We start from the raw sequence: 25797 nt of genomic DNA, 5'->3' as shown, positions 1-25797 counted from the left end.
GAGAAAGTTTATGATCTTGTTGACGTTTTTTTTTGTATTCCCGATCGGGTACATTTGATTTTCTACCAATCACTTCCTACCGCAGCGCCACACTCAAAACCATTCCAATTCTTCTTTCAGCCTACCCTTAACCCCCTCATCTTCATCCTTTGTTAAACCATTTGCAACCGACCCCTAAGCCTACGATAAGGCCTTGGCAAGTCTGACTACTAAGTTGCGAGAGAAAAGTTTGAGAGGTAAAAGGCACGAGCATGTGAGATTATTCGAGTGAAGAAAAACCCTATAAAGAGTGTAAACACGAGCGTAAGTGTCACTTTTCTTCTTTCTTTCTGAGTGAACTCTTGAGGATTTTGTAGTGAGGACTTTATTTATATTTTACTTAACAATTTTCCTTTTCAGCGATAACAATCATGTCTCACGAAGAATTTATCGAATTGGAATATCAATATTTGGTGCAAGAAATGCGAAGAATGGTGAATACTAAGTTTGACAAATTGCACGAGAGATTAGACCGTGTGGAGAAAAGAGACCAACAGGAACGAATGTCATCAAGTCAAAAAGCAGATTCGGAGCATGACGGAGATACACATCCAACGACTACTTGAGAAGAGATTACGATCGAGATTCTTTTTCATCAAGGAATTCGAGATAAAGAGAAGCCAATTTTGATTTTGAATCCTTCCAAGAAGACGTGCAAGATGAAAGATACACCTCTTCAAGAACTCCAAAGAAAACAGCCACGAAGAGATCTTCACGAAGGATTGTTCGTGAATCACATGTAAATGATTTTTCTTTTTTTGAACAAAATGATTATTCTCCTGAATCTTTTATAACCTCTTTTAAAAGAAAACGAGAAAAGAAAAAGATGAAAAGCAAAAAGAGATCAAAAGACAAGAGAGGCAAGAAAAGATTATGAGAGAAAATGAGAGGATCTTGAATGAAATCGAGAAAAGAAATAAAGAAATGAAAGAAAAAGAGGAAGAGAGGAAACAAAATGAGATTGAAAAAGAGAATGAAAAAGAAAAAGAGTTTGATCAAAAGAAAAGAGCGGAAAAAGAAATTGAGGTAAAAGAAATGAGTGTTTCCAAAGAAAAAGATTCGAGTGGAAGTGAATAACATCTCATTATGTCCTTTTAAGTACATTATCCATGGTGAGCTTGACATCTTCCATCTTTGTGGAAATTACATTTTGAAGTGCACGAGTTACTTCTTTGATTTTCCAACTTTTCAGGTTTATTCGAGTTCGAAATATCGATTACATTATCTTGCTGAGGAGCGAAGGTTTGTTTTTCGCAAACGAGGTAAAATCAAATTTTCATCATGTAACTTCCAAAATAATCAAGGTAAGTCAACAATATCTTTGTTTTGTTTGAAAGATGAAGAAATCGGTGTTGTTGATGATGACTTTGTGGAAAGTGGCCATATTAATCATCCTGCTACTATAAGTCTATTCAATCAAATATGGCAAGATGAGGTTGTTCAAATCAAAAAGCCAAGTGAATATGTCCTTTGTTTTGATCCATTTGGAATGTTGTGGTTGAAACAAGGAGTGCATTCTTGTTTGATAAATTGCATGATTAATCATTCCTTGCTTCCATTCTATTCAATTGTTCATATAGATGGCATATCGAAATTGTGCGACAATATGAAGCATCCATGTTATGAATAAATAAAATTTTTGCCATATGATCTTTGGACTGGATTTTATATGTGTTATTTGAATTTGAGTTCGTCGCACTCTTCATTGTCAAATTTGGTAAGTAAATGCGGAAAATTTTTTCTGATAACCTTTGTCCCATTTGACCCAGGAAAGTCGTGTGAGAGAAAATATTTTTCAGCGGTCAAGTTGCCCTCAAGAGGGGGGAATGATACGAACCCGGCCCGCGAACTACTTTGGTCAAGCTTACCAAGCCGAGCATTGCACTGTTGGCAAGTTGATCCTAGCTCGTTTCCAGCTCCTTGAGCTCCGTCCAGCTCAATTCAGCTTGTTACCGGTTTAATTTTGGTTTAACGCAAGCTCATTGAGCTTGATTCGAAATTATTTAATTTCATGCATTCTAATTTGTTGAAATAATTAAGTTAGTTTATTTAGTTAGCTTAAAATAATTAGCTCATTTTAATTTGTCAAATCAGTACTTAAATTAAATAAAGTTTTAATGTGTCTTAGTTTTAGGACATGAATTTAATAAGTCAAGTTTAGGACAAATTAATTAGCTGCTGCTATTTATTTGTCTAAGCCGAATTTAATGGTTGTCCTAGCATTAAACGTGAGTTATAAATATTTCCTTGTCTAGACATGTTATTAATGTGTTTAACATGAATTAATTTGCTTCATAAAATTGGTTTTAGGCACATGAATGAATCAGCATTAAAGAAGCCAAATTCAATGAGTGCTGGAGCTTGGGACAAATTTAATGAACTGCTGGTTTAATGTCTTGATTGAATTTAATTCATGTTGCTACTTTGTCCAGCCGAATTTATTGTGCATGATTGTTGGCCGAATTAATGAGATGTTGGGGCAAGCATGGAATGAATTTAAGGAGCTGTTCAGCATGTTCATGGCAAGAAACGAATTTAATGAGTGTTGGAGCATGAACGACATTTAAGAGATTGTTGGTGCATGGCCAAGACAAGGCATTAAAGTAAGGTTGCATGCATGGGATGAAATGATAGCAAATGTGAGCATGCATCTTGCATGCATGGACAACATTAATAGCTGCCGAATTACCCTTTCTCATATATGCGTTTTTCATGGAGACCAATGGACAAAGCATTAAAGGACATGCTGGTTGATATTTCCTAAGTGGCCATTCAGCCAAAAGCATGCATGAAACCTCTTTCTTCAAGGCTGAACGTTCCACTCTCCAAGAAGCTTTTCAAAGCATTCACAGTTAATTGTCTACTCATATTCGGGTTTTCACATTTTATGCCATTGGAGTTTCTTCATTCATCCGCCCATTGGTGTCCATTCATTCACAACATTTGCCTTAACTATGAAGCTGCCTTTTGAAGAACCATTCAGCTAAATCTGGACTTGTCCAATTAAAGTTTTTTTTGTTCTAGATTATTCTAGGATATTCATGACCGAATTTTACTTAGTTTTTAAGCATTGTTCCATGTCTATTCGGCTACCTACCTTTAGCTTATAAATAGTTGTTATTTTCATTTGTAAAAGGTTGTTGAACTTTGTTTATTGTTTCTTTTCAATGAAACTATTTGGTGAGATACTTTTCTCCCTAATTTCGTTGAAGACTTGTTGGCTTATCTAGAAGCCTATTGGCGTCAACCTATTTTTCTTCTATCCCCAACTTATAACTATTTATATTGTGGCGTTCAAAACTATACTAAGGTTCCTACTTTGCTAAGTAGTGGGTCGAGGTTTACATTCTTTCATCTGATCACCTTAAAAGCCTATAAGCAATTGGGTCAATACTCTCTAGTATTGGTTTGTATTTGCTTTTGAGTTCTTTTCTTTCCATTCTTTTATTTCTTTTAAACCGAACCTTTAATATTCATATTTTAAAACTTAACATTGAACCCTTGAATAGCTTCCGCATTATTTACTTAAAAAAAATCCTTTTGAACAAACCGAACGATACTTCTTCATAGACAATCAAGCATTTCACATACGACTCGACTCATCCCCAAGGTGGATTGTATCAACAGCTTCATAGGTGACATCTAACTCCTTTGTCGAGTTCGCATCATTCCCCCCTTTTTAAGGTGATTTCTCCCCAAATCGTCACCTACATCAAAAGGGGAAAGATCAGCAACGTTAAAGCTTGCACGTACTCCATACTCACCTAGTAAATCAAGTTTGTAAATGTTATCATTGATCTGCTTCAATACTTGGAGTGGACCATCGCCCCTTGGTAAAAGTTTTGATTTTCATTGCTCGAGAAACCTCTCTTTGCGCATGTGGAGCCAATCCCAGTCACTAGGTTCGAATATGACTCGTTGCGTCCCTTGTTCGCTCATCGAACATATTGTTCGATTCTTTTTTCGATATTGTCTTATGAAGCTGTTTAACAAAATTAGCCTTCTTTTTACCATCTACATGCACTAATTGATTAGAGGGAATAGGAACCAAGTCGAGAGGGGTTATAGGGTTAAAGCCGTATACTACCTCGAAAGGAGAATATTTTGTGGCTGAATGGATTGTGCGATTGTAAGTGAACTCCACATGAGGTAAACACTCTTCCCACAGCTTCAAATTCTTCTGAAGGATGGCTCGAAGTAAGGTTGACATAATTCGGTTAAATACCTACGTTTGGCCATCCGTTTACGGGTGGCACATCATCTAAAACAGCAATTTGGTGCCTAACTTGTCCCACAACGTCCTCCAAAAAATGACTGAGAAATTTTGTGTCACGATTAGAGACGATAGTATGAGGAATCCCGTGCAACCTAACAACTTCCTTGAAAAATAAATTAGCAACATTAGTAGCATAATCAGTTTTTCTACAAGGTATAAAATGATCCATTTTCGAGAAACGATCCACAACAACAAGTATCGAATCTTTTCCTCGTTTGTTCTAGGGAGACCTAGAACAGAGTCCATTGAAATGTCAACCCACAGTGCATTCAGTATAGGCAATGGTGTGTACAAACCATATGGTTTGATCTGTGTCTTTGCTTTCTTACAAGTAATGCATCGATCGCACTTCATTATTAAATAACGTTTCATCTTGGGCCAATAGAAGTGTTCGTGCAATGTGGCTAAGGTCTTCGCAACTCCAAAATGACCCATAAGTCCACCACTATGGGCTTCATTAATAAGCACTTCCCTAACGGACCCTTGGGGTATGTACAGCTTGCCTTCCCGAAAACGATAACCTTCATGCTGAAAATACTTTTCATATGCACCATGCAAACAACACTTATATATTTCACCAAAATCAGCATCAGTTGGATAAAGATCTTTCATAAATTTAAAACCAAGCAGTTTAGAATCCAATAAGTTGACAAGTGCATACTTTTGTGATAATGTGTCGGCAACGACGTTTTTCGTACCTTCCTTATACTTTATCATGTAGGGAAATGACTCCAAATATTCCACCCATTTGGCATGACGTTTATTGAGCTTCGTTTTTCCTTTGAGGTGCTTTAAGGCCTCATGATCCGTATGGATTATAAATTCATTCGGCCATAGATAATGTTGCCAAGTCTCTAAGGCTCAGATCGAGGCATACATCTCCTTTCATACGTTGGATAGTTCAATGTGGTGCCATTGAGTTTCTCACTAAAGTAGGCTACAAGCCTTCCATCTTGCGTCAAAACGGCTCCAATGCCAATTGTTGAGGCATCACAACTTTGAATGTCTTGTTAAAATTAGGTAAAGACAATAACGGAGCATTAGTTAGACATTCCTTGATCTTACTAAATGCATTTTCTTGATCATCAGTCCAATTAAAGGGTGAGTTTTTCTTGACAATACCTGTCAAGGGGGCGGCTAAAATACTAAAATTAGGCACAAACCTTTTGTAGAAGCTTGCCAACCAGTGAAAACTCCTTACTTGGCTAATATTTGTTGGACGACGCCACTCATTGATCACTTTGACCTTTTCTTAGTCAACTTGTAAACCTTGGGCACTCACCACAAAACCTAAGAACATAACCTTATCAGTGTAAAAAGAACATTGTTTTTAAAGTTTGCGTAAAGTACCTCTTTTCACAAAACTTCTAACATCGCACACATATGCTGAACATAATCTTCCAATGACTTGCTATAGATCAAAATATCATCAAAATATACAATCCAAAATTTTCCAATAAAGGCACGCAACACATGATTCATTAAACGCATAAAAGTAGTGGGTGCATTCGTAAGACCGAATGGCATTACCAACCAATCGTACAATCCATACTTTGTCTTGAATGCGGTCTTCCACTCGTCTCCCTCCTCTATACAGATTTGATGATAGCCACTCTTTAGGTCAATCTTTGAGAAGAGCTGGGCTCTGATGAGTTCGTCAAGTATGTCATCAAGATGGGGAATAGGATGTCTATATTTGACGGTGATTTTATTGATGGCGTGGTAGTCAACGCACATTCGCCACGAACCGTCCTTTTTATGTACTAACAAGATAGGAACCGCACAAGGACTTAAGCTTTCGTGGATGTAGCCTTTTTCCATTAACTCAGCTACTTGCTTTTACAACTCCTTCGTTTCCTCGAGATTACTCCAATAAGCCAATCTATTTAGAATAGCTGCACTAGGCACAAAGTCGATTTGGTGCTCGATGCCTCAAATGGGAGGCAACTCGTTCGGTACTTCATCGAGAAATACGTCTCTAAATTCCTACAACAAAGAAACAATAAGAGAAGGAAAAGATCTTTTAATCTCATTAGTTTCCAACAAGCATTCTTTGTACATAAGTATAAGAATAGGTTGCTTTGTCAATAATAACTTTCGAATCTCTCGTTTTTTTGCAAAACCACTTTTTTTTCATTTTCACTCTCATTTTCTTTCTCTTTTTTCACTCCTGTTTTTAACTTGCTTTTCTCACTTTTTCCACTCTTTTTCTTTTCATTCTTTTTATTTTGCTCTTTTTCTTTTGATCTCTCCACATATTGTTTCATTTTGAGTTGATCTTCATAAACTTACTTTGGTGTGAGAAGGGCTAACGTGACGTTTCTTCCAAGATGCTTGAACGAATACCTATTCATGTAACCGTCATGAACTACTCTTCGGTCAAATTGCCAAGGATGCCCCCCAACAGAAGGTGTCCAGCATGCGTCGACACAATGCACAAATCACCTCGTCTTGGTATTTGCCTATTGAAAACGCCACCTTCGCTTGTTTGGTTACTTTGAGTTCACCACTGTCATTTATCCATTGCAATTTGTAAGGATTTGGATGCTTTGTAGTGGCTAAACCAAGTCTTTCAACGAGCATGGTACTCGCGACATTGGTGCAACTCCTTCCATTGATTATAAGGCTGCACACTTTGCCTTAAACGTGGCAACGAGTGTGAAAAATGTTTTCTCGTTGTTGTTCATCTTCAACTCCTTGGATATTTAGACTTTGTTGCACAATGAGAATCTCTCCTTCAATGGGCATCTCAAGTTCTTCATCTTCGTCGGTTGGAATTTCAGGCTCCTCCTTTTCATCTTCAGACTCAATTTCACCATTTAGTCGAACCACCATCACTCGACGATTGGGACATTGACTAGCAATGTGTCTCCTCCCTTGGTACTTAAAACACTTGATATCTCGAGAATAGTTGGAAGAAGGCTCGTTCTTGTTCTTGCTAGTTTTTCCACTTGATTGATTGGGCTTCCTAGCAACGAAAGGCTCCTTGGGACGGATAGGGACTTTCCTCATCCCTTGACTCTATTTTTTGGCAGAATATGATGGATAGGATCGATTGGCTCCCTTCCACTTTAATTATTTCTCGACTTTTATTACCATATGGACCACGTCTATCACTTCAACGTAGTGCTAAAGTTCCACGATATTGGCAATATCACGATTCAAGCCGGCTAAAAACCTCGCCATCGTGCTTCACGATCTTCATCCATGCTGGCTTGTATCATGGCAACCTCTATTTTTTTGTAGTAATCTTCGACACTATGGTTGCCTTGAGTGAGATTTTGTAGCCGTTTGTACAAGTCCCTATAGTAGTATGAGGGAACAAATTGTTTTCGTATGACAGCCTTCATTTCGACCCACGTCGAGATAGGCCTCTCGCTGTTCCTCCTTCAGCTAGTCACGAGTTGATCCTACCATACAATTGTGTAATCAGAAAACTCTATGGTTGCGAGCTTCACCTTTTTAATCTCTGAGTAATTATGACACTCGAAGACGAGCTTGACTTTCTTTTCCCACTCTAGATATGCTTCCAGGTCATTTTTCCTTGGAATGGCGGTATGGACATTTTAATGTTTCTGAGGTTGTCGTCAGGATGATCTCTTTCTTGATGACCCTTATTATGTTGGCCTCGATTCCTCACACTCCGAGCAGATGAATGGTCGCTCTCTTGATCATTTGACTCATAAGGTTCCTCCCGATTCCGATTAGGATGCCCAGGCCTATGCCTTACATCCTCGAGGGTTCTTTCTCGTTGTCCTCATGCCTCCACTTGGTGAGTCGATCCTTGATGGGCTTGATTTTACAATCAAAAAGCCTTTCCATCCCATGCATTAAGGCTTATATATTCAAATTCGTCACTCCTCCACCCGCAACATTGCGAATGGGTCGCAATCCTTCTCCCTTCATTTGATTCCTCTCGGGGCTTCTAGACATGGAAATTAATAACACAACAAAGCTCACACGTCACTTACAAAGAAAAGTTACTCAATTTTTGCTTTTATTTCTCTCGGATAGTCTCACCACTCTCTTTCCTTTTTCCACTCAATTTTGCTCTCGAAGTTCTCCTCGGACTAAGTAGACGAATCAATACCGTTGGGGTCGATTTACAAAAGTGATGTGGGGTTGGGTGAGATATTGATGTTGGGACAATGTGTAGGCTAATAAATAAAAGATGAGAGTTTTAAGTGTGGTCATTTGGTATGAAGAAGATCTAAAATGTTTTCGAGCAGAAACAAAAATTGGAATATCTGAACTTCACTTTTTTTTTGTACTTTTCAAAATTTACACTTCAAATTTATATTCTTTTCCCTTTTTCTGAAATATTTTTTTGAATTTTTTTGAATTTTTTTGCCAATATTCAATCCTGGGGGATACGAAAACGTCATTCTTACCTCGATTTAATCAGCTCTGATACCAACTTGATACACACTCGCCCCAATTGAGATTTGAGTCATAATGTTTGCCCGATCGTAAATTGAGTAAGTTAAGGTTCTTTCGAGAATGTTTGTATAGGAAGAATGATATACGCTCACCTCGGTTAAAAATTGAGTCGTAAAGTTTTGCCTGATCGATAAATTGGTTAAGTTTTAGATAGTTTACAAATAGGCCAAGAAAATTCAAAGAAGGAATGATTCAGGAAAGAAATAGAAAAATTGGTTATGGAATAGGGATATGGTTCGGTTAAGGTTCAAGTAAGAACTAACACAATATTGATGTGTTAACCCAAAACTTATAAGAATGCTTAGTGAAGGAAAGAATGGTAATGGGATGTTTGAAGGACAGATTGAAAACCGAGACCCTCTATCAAGATTGATAGAAACCTTTGGTATAAGTGAACGCCACACTTTGGTAACAAAGTGATACGTTCATAAACAAAGACAGATTGACAACACAAGGATCACTAGATAAGTTAGATTAGTCTTTGGAGAATAACAAGAATGAACACTCTCACAAAATAGCAATTTAGCATAAATTCGGCATTAGTCCCTTTTACAATGATTTGAACAACTATTTATAGGAAAATTAAGAGCTAGCCGAATGGTCTCTTAGGTAGCTCATTGGGCACTTAAATTATGCTGGAAATTGCTAGGAAATGACTTGGAAGTTCCCTCGAAGCTTTCTCAACAGCTGGAGAAATAAATGAGCTCAAAATGGCCCTTGGTATGTTTAGCCAAATGCATGCTGGCAGCTGGACAGTGCTTTGGTTAGCTGGACAGTCAATGAAGCTTTTAAATCAACTTAGGAGACTTCAATGGACAGCTCAATTCAGCTGAATCCTTGGTGAAGAAGCATGACCATTGAGATGTCTAAGGCGTCACTTTAATAAGTATAATTACTGCAACTGGGAATTAAATTTTCAAGTGTTGTTGATATGCACGAAAAGTCAATTGAATAATGAGGTTGATACAGCTTTTCCTTAGGCCGATCCATGCATGTATCTGCTGCAAATTTAACAACACTTAAATCAGTAAGGACATATTAAATTCGGCAGCACTTAATTAAAATAAGACATCATTAATTCGGCAAGCACAAATTTAATAATGGTTGGACAAAATAAATTAACAGCAGCTAATTAATTTGTTCTAAATTAGACACATTAAAATTATGTCCTAAGCTAAACACATTAAATATATATTAATATGAGACATATTTAATACACTAAATTAAAAATGTCCGATTTAAGACACCATTAAAAATAATTAATTATTTGAGCTGAAATTTAACTAATTAACTAACATAACTTAATAAATTTATTTCAGCACAAAATATGCATAAAATAAATAAATTGAAATCAGCTCAATGAGCTACCTTTGTATCGAATTGAACTCCTTTGAGCTGAAGCGAGCTAAATCAGCTTGTAGGATGCTGTAACATGAGCTTGTTGAGTTGTTCACTTGCTGTTCAAATACTCCTACTTTGCAAGTCTGATTAGCTTGAAATATACTCTTGGAACCTCCTTGCTCAAGCTCGAGTGATTGGTCCCAATGGCAGCTCCAAGGATTCAACAATTAGCTCCGTAGCCCAGCTCGTATCAACGAAGGAACTAGGCTCAAAATGGTTCAATGTGGTTATTTGATAGTTTAAGAAATGGTGGATAGAATTCGGCTAAGGGTTCAAGTATGAACTAACACAATATTGGTGTGTTAACCCGTAACTTATGAGAACACCTAAGTTGGGAATGCGATGGAAGGAAATTAGATAGTTGGTAAAGACCTCGACCCGCTATCAAAGATGATAGAAACCTCGGTATGATTTGAACGCCACACTTTGGGAACAAAGTGATAAGTTCGAACAAAGACGGGTTGACGCCACAAGGGTTACTTGATAAGTCAGACAAGTCTTTGGAGAACAATGAGAGTTGAAAACAAACTCACGGAGTAAGCAAAATTAATAAATTTTTCAATAGCCTTTTCAAGTAAAATGAACTACATATTTATAGTCTAAAATAAGAGCTAGCTGAATAGGCACTTAGGGGACTTAAATGGACAGCAACTTAACACTTAAGGAAGTGGAAACTTCCTTGAAGCTTTCTAACACTTTCCATGAAGCTTCCTTAGACTTGGGGACATCAATGGACACACTTGAGAGATCTCAATCAGCTGAAAATAATTAGAACAATTTGATGGGCTAAATAACATAGGCAGATTTGACCAAGGTGATTTAAGGCTACTTGGAGGCTTTTTAATATGCTGCTTAGTTGAGCTAAAAAGTCTCGACTTTAATGAGCATTTTGGGGCACTCCAATGGCCATGCAAGCGTGAAACCCAAATATGAGTGGTCTTTTGGTGTGAAAGTATGAAAATGAATGGCCATTCCATGTGAAAAGATGCTGCAACAATGTGAAAGCTCCAAGTTACATAATTAAAGACTAAAGTAACTAAAATAAATCAAGTCCTTATTCCAACAGCATAAAAGAATTTAAAGGTCTCATTTTGCATTTGGGCCCCTCGAGTTTAGGCCAATCTCGATGTCGTCGAGATGTACTGAAACATGATGCGACTGGGATCGCATCATACCCCCTCTAGAAGATGATTTGTCCTTAAATCGGGCATTTGCTCGAAAAAAATTTCTCAGGATCATAAATCAACCCTCCCTCTTTAAGAGGGTACCACCTCACATTATCACCTACAAAAGAATAAAACAAGTTAGTGATACAATGAGGGTTAAACCAAGAGGAACTTTTCGAGATTTTATTCACAGCTTGACACAAGAAAATATTGTCATCGTCATAAAGACAAGGAGTAATAAAATGATGAATCAAGAATGAACAATTCCTTTTCGAAGTCTTGGTGCATACTTGAGCACTTGATCGATTGCCGAATTCAAAATAATTGACAAGTTTTACCTTTGCAAGTTGGATATCCAAATTCGGTAATAGGGCATGCATATAAATAAAACACTCATACATCACAAGTTTTATGTGCACAACCTTGTTTAAACATGTGGTTTTTCCATAGATCAAAGAATGCACATCAACGACACAACCTTTATTAGTAATGTTCTCATCATTTTCAAACCATCCATTACTAATAAAAAAAAGAACAATAAACCTCATCAAGGTATGAATGCGTTTCAGAAACCAAAACATCAACAATGTTCCCATCAACATTCAAAGGGGGTGGTTGAATCTTAAAAGATTCAGAAAACTCACCTTGTTTTCCCATATGAATGGATGAATGTGGATCGGTTTGAGTAGTACCTTTTTCAATCAACATAAACCTCCTCTCTTTGAAAAGATAGTAAAGTCGTAGCTCTTTACTCGAACTAACCTGAAATGTAGGAGAAATACAAGGACAACTCGTGTTTCTAAAAGTATCACCATCATGAAAAGCAAAGGGGTTAGTGACACTGTAGATGTTGAACTTTAAGGGACATGCTGAATCGATGCCAGGATAAAAAATATGAGTTGGCCTTACCTTTTTAAAATGACACAAGAAATTTATGGATAGCCAAATAAAATGATCTAGGAACGATTTTATATTGTAATCAGAATTTTTAAATTTCACTCCCTTAGTCAAAAGCCAAGCATCAATCAAACAAAAATTGGTCGCTCAAAATTTGGAATGCTTGAATTTTCCACATATCGAACCAAAATAGAAAATTCTAGGTACCACTTGCTAGAAAATGCAACAAAGGTTTCATGCGTGTCATGATTTCAAACATGCTGATCCAAAAGAATTTGTGCATATTCGAAAACAAATAATCAAAATTCCTTACATTCATCAGGACAGATGGGCAGAAATTTAAAGATTTTGCACAAGGCAGTAGTTGATTCACATAATCACCACAATCAAACAACTTAAATGTCTTTCGTGAAGAACCGTTACCATGTAAGATGATATTATGTGCTTGCCGATGTAATCGGACATCATCAACAAGTTTTTCACCACAAAACAAGTCAAGAGAACACTGCCTCATACTTCCACTTAGAATGGACTTATTAACCACAAACAAAGAATAAGGGCTAATTAAATCAAAATGAGGGGATCTTTTATAAATTAAGCCATCAAAAATTTTACCGACAACTTTCAAACATGTTTGCCGTGGCTTGATTTCTAAAGATTCCTTACCTTTGAATACTTGCGGTTGGATTTTATCTTCAACCTTTCCTTTTTTGATCTTACAAAAGCATCTCTCATCAGGAAAGTATTGAAGTTGAAGTTCGTCACACGGATTGTTAGGAACCTGAAAAGAAGAGGTAAAACAAGAAGATCTCACAGATTGGTTAGTAGAAACAACACTCTCTTTTTCTTGCTCTCTATCAACTTTTTCTTTCATTTCTTTTTCTTCAAGAACAATCGTTTCTTCCACACTTTTTTTTTGCTCACTCTCTTTTTCAACTTTACTTTCTTGCACACACTCTTTTTCTTTTTCGACTTTTTTTTCGCTTCTCTCGATTTCTTTTAGAATCCACTCGTTTTCTCTCATGATCATATTTTGCCTCTCTTTTCTTTCACTCTCTTTTTGTTATTTTTCTTTTTCAACGGTTCTTTCAATGACTTTCTCGATCTCTTTCAAGAATCTCTCATTTTCTCTCTTACTCGCCTCTTGCCTCTCTTTTATTTCTTTTTCTCTCATTTTTTCTTTACAACTTGAAGATAATACAAGTGAATCAGCATGATAAGTATTTTGTTCGAAAGATGTGAAATCATTTAGATAGAGTTCACAATCAATTCTTCGAGAATGAGTCTTCGTGGATGCATACGAAGAGTTACTTGGGCTCCCTCGTTCGTTATCTCGAAAGACCTTAGACTCGGAGCTTTCTTTCTTTCTACTCGAATTTCTTGTTGAATAGGTATCACGATAGAAATCTCTTCTCAAGTAGTCATTAGATGTGTGTCTCCATGATGTTCTTGACTCTGTTTTTTGACTTGGAACAATTTGCTTTCGTTGAACTCTTGCTTGATGGTCTAGCTTTTCTTGGACAGGCTTGATTTTTCGATCGAGCATGCACTCCATCTCTTTCAACAAATATTGAAATTCAATGGTTGAAAACTCTTCTCGAGACATGATTAATAGATGAAAAGAAAAGTGAATAAAACAAAATAGAAAATGAATACCTCACCACAAACCTCACTAGTCACTCACAAGAAAATTTTATTGGCACTCACACTCGTGTTTTACGCTTGAGAATAGGCTTTTATCTCCACTCTATTGCGCTCACAACTCTCGTGCCTTTTACCTCTCTTTACCTTTCTCGTGATTTCGTAAGCAGATTCGCCAAGGCTTAACCTTTGTCTAGGTGGTCAATTTCAAATGGGTAATAAGGGATGATGTGATTTAATACAGGGTAGGCTTACAAGAAAAAAAAATAATTCAGGTATAGTGTGGCGAAAAGGTCAAAGATGGAAGTAGATGAGAGGGTAAGAGTTTTAGGATCGAAAAATGGAGAAGAAGTAAAACAATGTTCAAATTTTTTTTCAAATTTTTTTGAATTTTTTTGAATTTTTTTGAATTTTTTTCGTTTTTTTGATTTTTTTGTTTTTTAAAATTTTTTTTTGATTTTTTTTGAAACTTACTTGATGAGTTACAGACTATTCCGGGAGTAATTTTGAATGCTCGTACTCCTCGTTTTGTAGCTCTGATACCAAATAATACGATCCTCCTTGGGGTGGGTCGAGTCGTATGTGAGTTTGCCCGATCGTCTACCAAGAAGTATCGTTCGGTTTGTTCAAAGGATGTTTTAAATGAATAATAGCAGAATCTATGTAAAAAGAGTTCAAAGATTGGTTTATGGTTATGAAGTTTATGTAGGTTCGGTTATAGAAAAATAATAAAAGATGGAAATAAATATAGTAATTGGATAACCAACAATGGATGTGAAATGAATTGATGGCTCGGTTATGATGAAACGAAAAGATGGAATGGAATGGAATGAAAATGATCTCAAAAACAAACACGAACCAATATTAGAAAATATTGACCCAAATGTTTATAAGTTTTCAAGGTGGTCGGATGGGGAATAGGACAACCTCAACCCGCTACTTAGCAAAGTAGGAACCTTGGTATAAGGGTGAACTTCACACTACGAGTAGTGATAAGTTCAGTTTCCAGCAAAGAAAACAGATGACACAACTAGAACACTAGGTAGCCAACGAATCCTTGAACGAAAATAGAGAAAAGTTTGCCTCACAAATTTGGCAGCAAAACATTAACAAAATGTCCAAAAAGTTCTAAAGTGTTCTTTCTCAAAAGGTTGGTTACATGAATTTATAGTGTCAACAGGAAAGCTAGCTGAATGGTCACTTTTAATGAAGCTAATAATGAGGCCTAATGAAAAGTCACAACTATAGAAATTCTATTCCAAGTAACTCCAGCCTTTAATGTGATTTACTGCTTCAATTAAGTTGCTTTCAAAGTATTTTGAAGTCTCCATGAGCAACCGAAAAGACACCAGCTTCTTTGATGGAGAACTGAATGCATGTAGTGATTACTCATGAAGCAAACGATTATGGAAGATGAAACAAAGTTGCTGCCCAATTTAAAGAAGAATTATGCTCTCCTTTAATTTATAAAACAACTTCTTAATGATATTTAAAGCCTCTTTGTAACAGCCCTCTCTTTTGTAACCGAAATCTCTTGAAAAGTCACCTTATTGAATGCATAAACAGCCTTTAATAGTAATAGATGGGAGCTGAAAAGTCACCTGCAATTAACACATGTAACCGTCACATTTATTCATTTATTAAGCTTAAAACAAATTAACAACTAACTTAAATAAATGAACTAACACTTATGTATCATTTAATCCAGCAACAAGTTTAATTAATAGAAACATTATTAAATGAACTTTAACTTATGCATCACTAAATTATCCTAGTAACTAGTTTATTTAAAAAAGCATCTATTAAATCAAGTTCATAAAAAACTCAATTAATTAAACTAAGATGAATTGAATTAATGACCATCAATTCATTATTAAACTAAGATGCTTAAATGCATGGTTTAAAATGCAAACTAAATGAACAAATGAGTTACTTAATGCAAGACTTAATTTAATGAAGCTGACTTAAACTAACATGGGAGTCACATAATGCATGACTTTATTAAATGCAAAACACATAATGCATGTCATAATTAAAATATGTATTTAATAAATAAGACATAATTAAAGACTAAAGTAACTAAAATAAATCAAGTCTTAAATCCAACAACATAAATGAATTTAAAGGTCTCATTTTGCATTGGGCCCCTCGAGTTTAGGCCAATCTCGATGTCATCGAGATGTACCGAAACATTATGCGACCGGGATCGCATCATTTAAGGACTAAGTAAATTTGGCTATAAACTAACTAGAATGTTCTAGAATGAAAACATTAATTAGCTAAGTCTTGATTGGGCTGATGGAAGTGTATTGGACAGCTTCATGTATAAGCAAAAACACTTGGATGAATGTGAAGTTTTAGAAGCTCAATGGGTTGTCTAGGTTCGGTCATAGGGTGCATGAAGCTTCCAAGAGGTGTCTCTTGGCCGAATAGGTTCATAGAAACTCCAAAGGTCCTCCTACATACATTCGGCTATTCATGGAACTTGGAAGGGAGCTTGAATTTAGCCATACATGAACTTGCATTAATTGTTCTCTATTCATGCATGTGTGCCGTCCAAAGGAGATGTATTCTTCATAATTCAATGCATGCAATTAATCCTCCATGTACATGAACATAATTCCTCCAAGCATTGAACTGAACCATGCATGAACCTTCTCATTCAATGAACGAACCCGTACATGCACCTGGCCATTAATGTACCTTCACATTCGACTGAACCTACAAGAAACATGAACACATTAAATCCTAATGTATGTTTGGCTGAACATGTTAAGAACATTAACTAGACTTCATAAATATCATGTTAAGAATATTAAAGACTAGCTAGTAGCATTAAGTTCGGCTAGCTCAAACTAAGTGAAAACATTTAATGATCTTATTTGAGCTAGGATTTTTTGTTAACAAGCTATAGCAAACTAGTTAGTATAGAACTCAAACTTAGTTTAATTTATTGAAATGAAAAACGAGCTGAAAGTAAGCGCGATTGAGCTCAAACGAGCTGAAATGAGCTCAAATGAGTGAATTGAGCTGGACGGAGCTCGAGGAGCTAGAAACGAGCTAGGATCAGCTTGCCAACAGTGCAATGCTCGGCTTGGTAAGCTTAACCAAACTAGTTCATGGGGCGGGTTCGTATCACTTGGGCCCCTTGCGTTTAGGCCAATCTAGATGGTGTTGAGTTGCGTCGTAACATAATGCGACCGGGTTCGCATCATACCCACCCTCTTGAAGATGATTTTTCCTCAAATTGGGCCATTTACTCGAAAAAAATTTTCATCATCACAAACTTGGAAACTACACAAGACTCGAAAAGGAAACAAATTAGTTGCTTGCCCTCCCTCTTTAGGAGGAATCCAATTCAAAGTGTCACCTTCATAAAAATGAAAAAGGTCAATGACAACATGGATGATGAACTCAAAGGAACTTTCTGAAACATTATGCATAAATTGAACACATGTCCCTCTGCCGGGGTTAAAAACATGAGTTGGCCTTACCTTTTCAAGATGAATTAAGAATTTCATGTACAGCCATATAGAAGAAACAAGAATCAACTCAAAGTTGTAGTCAGAATGCATAAGTTTCGTTTTCTTATTTAAACTCCAAACACCAATTATGCACACATTGATACAATCGCGTCCCGGAGTGCATCAAGTTCAAGCAAGGATTCAACAGTGCTACCCCAAGGACCAATTACGTGACTCGAGCTAAGCAATTCAAAGAGGCCATTTCGGCCTTAGTTAACCAATTGTGGGGCGAGGCTTTGGTTGGAGAAATAGAACGAGTTGGGACTAGTTCAATAAAGTTTCCTTGCAACATATTGCAAACCGATTTCAGCTCAATTCCAGTGACTTTCCAGCTCACATTCATTACATTTAAAGTCTGTTATGCATTCAATAAGGTGACTTTTCAAGAGATTTCGGTTACAAAAGAGGGGGCTGTTACAAAGAGGCTTTAAATATCATTAAAAAGTTGTTTTATCAATTAAAGAGAGCATTATTCTTCTTTAAATTGGGCAGCAACTTTGTTTCATCTTCCATAACCGTTTACTTCATGAGTAATCACTACATGCATTCAATTCTCAATCAAAGAAGCTGGTGCCTTTTCGGTTGCTCATGGAGACTTCAAAAGACTTTGAAAGCAACTTAATTGAAGAAGTAAATCACATTGAAGGCTGGAGTTACTTGTATTAGAATTTCTATAGTTGTGACTTTTCATTAGGCCCCATTATTAGCTTAATTAAAAGTGACCATTCAGCTAGTCTTTTCTGACACTATAAATATATGTAACCAGTTTATTGAATGGAAGAACTTTTGGGACATTTTGTTAATTTTATGCTGCCAAATTTGTGAGGCAAACTTTTCTCTATTTTCGTTCAAGGATTCGTTGGCTACCTAGTGTTCTAGTTGTGTCATCTATTTTCTTTGACGGAAACCGAACTTATCACTACTCATAGTGTGGCGTTCAAACATACCAAGGTTCCTATCTTGCTAAATAGTGGGTCGAGGTCACCTTAACCATTCTTAAACTGAACTAAAGGGCTTATAAGCAACGGGTCGATACCAAATCAGTATTGGTTCCTGTTTGCACTTTTGTTCAATCCATTTTCCTTTCTTAACCACTTGGTTCCAAAACTAATTCTTTCTTTTCACATCTTACTATTTCAAACCAAAACAAATTCCTTCTTTCCCACCTTCCTTTTTTCATACCATAATCTTAAACCAACCGCTAATTTGTCAAAACAACTTCATTCCATACCAATTTCACTAAAATAAATTATCATTGTTTCTCGTAGACAATCGAGTAATTTACATATAATTCGATTCATCATGAAGTCGGATTGTATCACACATTGTGCTCACACTTATCTTCACAAAATTTGTAAGTCTAGATCTCTCTCAATGCCGAACCAGAATGATAAACTCCCCGGTTTGAACATGTAACAGCCTGATTTAGGGCTAGTCAGAACAGTGGTCTTAGGACCATAAATCTAAAGTTAGAGAATTTATTTCATTACAATTATGAGGTTATAACATGTTTATAATAGTGCATGAAAAAATTGGTTAGTCAATTTTAACGTTTGTGAGCCCGATTGCGAAAAAGGACTAAATCACATAAAAGGTAAAAGTTACTTTTTAGTACCCAAAAGAGTTAAATAGCTAGAGAACTAAAATTAGGGGATTTTAAAGAGTAATTTGACCTCTATAAGCAAGGTGGCCAGCCATAGGAAGCAAATTTAGTCAAAAAGTTAATGTTAGGTGACTTGATGACATAATCCCATGATAAAATAATACCTAGGTTGCCTAGCCTTCATCTCTTTCATCCCATTTCTTCTTCTTTGGCCAATTATACCAGCAAAAATAGGGGTTTCAAGCTCCCAAAATTTCAGCAATTTATTCCTCTCATAATGTAAGTGATCTTAATGACTTTCTTGATGATGATTTTTACATTTTTGACATGCTTGTTTCATGGGCTTTCATATGAGAGGACTTTTTGAAAAATGGTGATAAGTCTATGGATTTTCCATGAGAGAGTTTATGTTGTTTTCTGAAATTTTATGGAAGAAAATAAATCTTAGAAGAGTTCTAAACAACTTTTGTGAAAGGTGTTGGCATGAAAACACCTAAAGGGACTATTTTGCATAAGTTGCAAAATAGGTGGCAAGTGTGTGAAATAGTGAGGTTTTGGGGCTGCTATAAGAGTAAAAAGAGTTTGGCTAGACTTGAAATACGAAAAAATTCAATAAAAATCGATTTTTAAGCATAGGGGTAAAATGGTCATTTTGCCAAGGTCTAGGGGCAAAATGGTCATTTTCCTAAAGATGTGAATTTATGATTGCCTAATTGTAATTAGTGACTAAATGAGTGCATTTTTTTATTATAGATCAAGATTTGCCAAAACTGAACCTAGACCGGGGCAAAGCAAAGCAATCCGTCTAAACCAACTAGTCGAGTGCATGTTGTAAATCGAGGTAAGTTGTATGTAAATAATTCAACTACATCGCGAATGTACGTATTTGAATTGTCATTAAATTGATATAGTATGATTTGCTAGATTGTGAACTGAGATTGTATATTCATGATTGAAATAGTAGAATGGTCTAGTTGGGACCCTAGGAAGCAAACCCAATATTCATGCCATAACGATTGGATTTCTTGAGTGCCAGTGTAAGACATGTCTGGGACATACATCGGCCACATTATGAGTGCCAGTATAAGACCATGTCTGGGACATGGCATTGGCATAGAGATGAGTGCCAGTGTAAGACATGTTTGGGACATGCATCGGCCATATTATGAGTGCCAGTATAAGACCATGTCTGGGACATGGCATCGGTGTAGAGATGAGTGCCAATGTAAGACATGTCTGGGACATGCATCAGCCTCGATGATGATAGCTAGTGTAAGACGTGTCTGGGACACGCATCGGCTAAGAGTTGTGCTAGTGTAAGACGTGTCTAGGACATGCATCAGCATGTATATACGAGAGCTAGTATAAGACCATGTCTGGGACATGGCATCGGCTTCGATGATGCTAGCCAGTGTAGGACCATGTCTGGGACATGGCATCAAAAACTTATCCCATGTTTGAGGCTTATAGAATATCCAGTAGTTTTCCGAAAGGTTCAATTTTAAAGGTTATGAAAGTGACTTAAGAAGGAAAGTATAATAATGTTTTGAGTGATACAGGTACCTATTTGGTATGCATGAGTAATGAGCTCAAATTAGAAATTGTGTATTGAGTAGACAGTATTGAGTAAGTTAAGTTTAAACTTACCTTTGAGTTATGAGCATGATGACTAATGGTGAAGTTGTCGTTGTATATTTATTTATATGCAACTTACTAAGCTTTATGCTTACTCTCTTTCCTTTCTCTTTTCTTTTAGTGCCGCTTAATATCCAAGGATCCTTTGAAGTCGGAGATCTCGATCATGCTATCAATCAAAGCACTTGGTATAGTACAAATCTTCTTTTTAGTATGGCATGTATAGGGCTAGTCTAGGATGTTGATTTAATGTGAAATTGGTTGTGTATTTTGGCTTAAGTTAAAAGCCCTTCATTTTGTATCAAGCCTAGAATAATGGCTATTATTTATTTTTTCAAATGCTTATAATATTCTTTCTATGAATGAATTGGTGTCCATTGTGGTGAATATTAGTAAGTTGGAATGATCTTGTGTAGGTTGTGCAACATGGGTGACAAAATGGCTTGGAAGTGGCCTCCTTTTGTCCACACGGGCTTGACACACGGGCGTGTGTCTAGGCCGTGTGTGACACACGGCTCACTCCCATGGGTGTGTGTTTTGGTCATGCGTCCCTTGCACTTAAAATTTTTAGTCAGTGTTGTACACGGGTAGGCCACACGGGCGTGTGCCATGGCCGTGTCTTAAAGTCAGTATCGTACACGAGAAGGTCACACAGGCGTGTGCCATGGCCGTGTGTTGAAGTCAGTGTTGCACACGGGCTAAGGGCATGGGCGTGCCCAAGCCACACGGGCGTGTGGAGCCTAAAGCATAAAGGTTTTTTCCAAGTTTATCTTAAGTTCTCGGTTTGGTCCCGAACCATATTGAATGTATGTTTTGGGCCTCGTAAGCCCATTTAAGGGACAGATTGCTTATGAAACGAAAAGTTTTAATTTGATCAAGATTTTATGACCTAATTTCCTAAGATTGATTGAGTTTAAGTTAGGTAGCACCTCAAATCCTATTCCGATGTTGCATACAGGCGAGGTGTGTTACAGAACACACAAGATTGTTTGCTCGTTCCAAAATGCGGCATGAATTTCTTAATCACCAACAATTCACACAAGTGAAACAAAGAGAATTTGGGTATGTACGTATTCTAATAATCATACTTCATTAATCTCATTCGAACAGACTTGATCAAACATGGGGATTTTGCACAACAAATTAAGGAATTCACATTATCAACACAAACGAGTAGATTAGGTGCTTTAGGTGTCAATTCCTTACCAAACAAAATCAAATTTTGTTTCTGCCAATTCATTCTTACTACATCAACAAACTTGTCAATGCAATACTCATCAATAGTAAGACTCTTCATACCACTTTTAAAAACAAAATCACTAACAACAACCAGAGAATGACAATTAGCCAATTTAGTGAGGAGATCTTTTGAAGACTGAGTCACCAGGAATTTTCTCAACAGCATTCAAATTTGATTGCTGTGATTCAATGGCCAAAAACTCCTTACCTTACTTACCTTTAAGCACTTGTGGATTAAGTTCATCTTCATCCTTACCTTTCTCAATCAATTGAAATCGTCTCTCATCGAGAAGGTAATGAAGTTGAAACTTGTCATTTGAATCTCTAAAATCCTAGAAAGAAGAAACAATACGAGGACAACACACAGGTTGGTTAGTAAAAATATTCCTTACTTTTTCTTATTCACTTTCATCTTTTCCACTCGTTTCTTTTTCAGGCTTTCTTTCTTTTTCCGTTGTCTCCTTCATTGTTGAAATCTCACTTTCACTCATCAATTCTCTTTCATTTTCAACAACACTTATTTCTCGCACTCTTTCTTTTTTTTCTTCAATCTTTTTTGCTTTTTCAATTTTCTTTTCTTTTTCACATTCTTTTTCTTTTTCTTTCTCTTTTCTTTCAAGCTCTCTTTTTCTTTCAATTTATTTTTTATCATTTTTTTTTCTTCTCTCAAATTTTTTTCTTGCTTCCTTTCGTTACAAGAAGAAGTTAACATAAAAGATTTAGAAAAAGTAGACTTTCGTTCAGTAGAAATGGATGGAGTTACATTTGAAACACGATCACCTCTTCGTGATTGACTCTCCATAGATGAGTACTTTGATGTATACGAAGAATGACTTGTGTTTTCTCGTTTATCACCTTGATAGGCTTCAAACTCGAAGCTTGATTTGTTTCGTTTCAAATTCCTCGTCATATAAGAATCATGGTATGGATCTCTTCTCAAATAACCATTGGACATTTGTCTTCATGACGATCTTATTTCCGTCCCTCGTCTTGAAGAAACTCATTCCCGTTGGTCTCATTCCTCAACTTGGTCTAATCATTCCTTGAAGGTTTGGGCTTTCGATCAAATAGACACTCTATTTCGTGCTTAAAGGCTTGGAGTGTAAAATCTGGCATGCCTCCACCAACATTCCTTATAGGTTGAAAACTACTTCCCTCATTTGGGTTTCTTTCTGGACTTCTTGACATCTTAAGTTCACATAAACAAAAACCTCACTATTTCTCTCCAAAGAAAATTCACTCACTTGGCTTTTGTTCACTTGAATCTCTTGGCTTTTGTTCACTTGAATAGACTCACCACTCTCTTGCCTTTTCCGCTCAATCTGCCTCTTTATGTTTGCAATGGACCACTTTGACTTAACAGCAGTCGATGTGGGTTGACTTACAAAAGTGATGTTCAGTTATGGGTAGATAGTGATGTTAGGACGAAGGGTAGGCTAGAAACAAAAGGAAAATGATGTAAGTGTGGCTGAATGGTAAGAAAGATAGAGTACTGAATTCTGGAAGCAAATGAATTACAAACCTTCAAACCTTTTTTTTTAATATCCCCACAAATTTGTACTTACAAATACTGATACTCACACCTTGAATTTGTAATTGATTTTTTTTTCAAATTTTTTTGATCTCTTACAATCTCGTAATGCTACAAATGTTGATACTCACTTCAATTTCACTAGCTCTGATATCAAATGATACGAACTCAATTTAATGATGATTCGAGTCATTTTAGTTGCCCGATCATGAAATTAAGTAAGCATTGAATTAAATCAAAATATGCTAGAAAAATGGGAAGATAAGTTTTAAAAGGCTGGAAGTTAGGCTCCAATAAAGGTCTCAAAGATAGTTTAAAAGATGGATGGAAGGTGTTCGGCTAAGGCAAAGGCTGAACCAACAATATATAGGATTGTTGACCCAAGTCTTAAAAGCACTTAGATGGATAATGGTAGGTGAAAATAGCAAATAAAACCTTGACCCGCTATCTATCAAGATAGGCACCAAAGGTATAACAAACGTCACACTTTGGTAAGTGATAAGATCGGATAACAAGGAAAGAATGATGCCATAAGCTGAGCTTGATAAGTCATTTCAGTCCAAGAAAGAACAATGATAGTTGAATTCTCGCAAAAAATAAAAGTTCATATACTTAGAAAAAAGTCTTTTCTTTAAATAATTGCAAAACAAACTATTTATAGGCTGAACATGTTCCAGCTGAATGGACACAAACTAATCAGCTTAAATGAGTTATTGATTAACTTAATTAAGCTAATTAAAACTAAAAGACCTTTGAGAAACTCTAACATATGTAACGGCTATGAACAGCTTATTTAATCTTCCTAATCAACTAATAATTAGCTCTAATGAGCTGAATGAATTTGATTCAATGCTTGATCAGCAAAAAAGGTTATAATAGCCTTTTATTTCTTCTTGGATAGTTGAACAGACAACAACAACAACAATTGGCTTAAATTTGGCAAACGAACAGTCTCTTTGCATGAATGCTTGAAGAAAACTAATTCAAGGTGTAAATGGATGAATTGGAACAACCATTAACACATAAAAACATTTCAAGGCTGAATGACTTGTGTAATCAACTCCTTGTCCATTAAAATCTTCAAACGGCTACTTGAGTAAGCTCATAACAGCTGTTGACCTTTAATTCATCTTCATAACAGCTGAATTCATTTCTCCCTTTAATGCCAATCCATGTAACAACTGGTTTAATGATTAATTCACCTATAAGCACAATTAAACAAGTAAATGTTTAAATAAGTTAAATGGCTGTAAACAATTTAATTAAGCTGGAACATATTAATTGCCAAAATTAGTTAAGCAACTAAAGAAAATTAAAAACAACTTAATTAATTAAACTAATTATTTAAGCAACTAAAGACAATTAAAAACAAATTAATTAATTAAACTAATTATTTAAGAAACTAAAGACAATTAAAACAACTTAATTAATTAAGCTAAAATAACTAAACACATTAAAAGTTTATTCCAGCAACTTTTAAGTTCAAAAACAAATAAATTAAATAAAGCTAAATTTGAGCTGGAACCGAATTAGATATTCCAGCAAGTTGATGCTCAAGCTAAAACTAATTAATGTCAAGCTCAATGAGCTTGGATGAACTATGAACGAACTGAATGAGCTTGTAGAAAATTGCATGGGACACTTGAATCAGACTTTTTTGATTGTTCGATTATTCTAGCAATGGTTTCCACTCCAAATTCTGTCAATTAAAACCTGCACACAAATTAACAAACTAAAATTAGATTTGATTTTGCTCTAGGGGCCCTAGCATTTAGGCCAATCTCGATGGCGTCGAGTTGTGTTGTAACATGATGCGATCGAGTTCGCATCAATAATGCAATGTTATATTATGTATTTAATGTTTAATATTGCATAAATTGTACGATTATTTATATGGAAATATTCAAAAAAGTTTCGATGATGAGAAAATCTCAGTTGAACCTGAGGAATAGTTTAGGATACAAGTGACATGTCATTAGGAATCCATGAGTTATGTGATTTATGTGAATCTGGGTGCTGGTCATGTACATCCTATCGGTGGCTGGGTAGTCCGGCTTGTGTTATGGATACCTGACAGCTTGTGTGAGCAGCCTAAGTTGCTACGTCTTGACTAACAACATGTGTGAGCAGACCCGTGATTACTCGTGTGTGAACCCTATGTGTTATGAGATACGAGGTAGCATTGGCAACATATGTGGCACTTGTGTGCAAGACTTTCTGTGTATCCGATAATATTCCAAGTGTTCAACGGGTAATCCGAAGAGTATGTCAAAGTTGCAAAGTATGCAACTACATTATGAGTTGGTATAGGTATTTATGTAAAACTCATGAGTATGGAATTTAGTATGAGATGAACTCTTGGTAAGAATGCTAATGAGTAAGTTAAGCCTAAGATACATGATGAT

The sequence above is a fragment of the Gossypium arboreum genome, chromosome 5, assembly GCF_025698485.1.
Source record: "Gossypium arboreum isolate Shixiya-1 chromosome 5, ASM2569848v2, whole genome shotgun sequence".
NCBI lineage: Eukaryota > Viridiplantae > Streptophyta > Magnoliopsida > Malvales > Malvaceae > Gossypium > Gossypium arboreum.
This window is presented reverse-complemented; position numbering follows the sequence as displayed.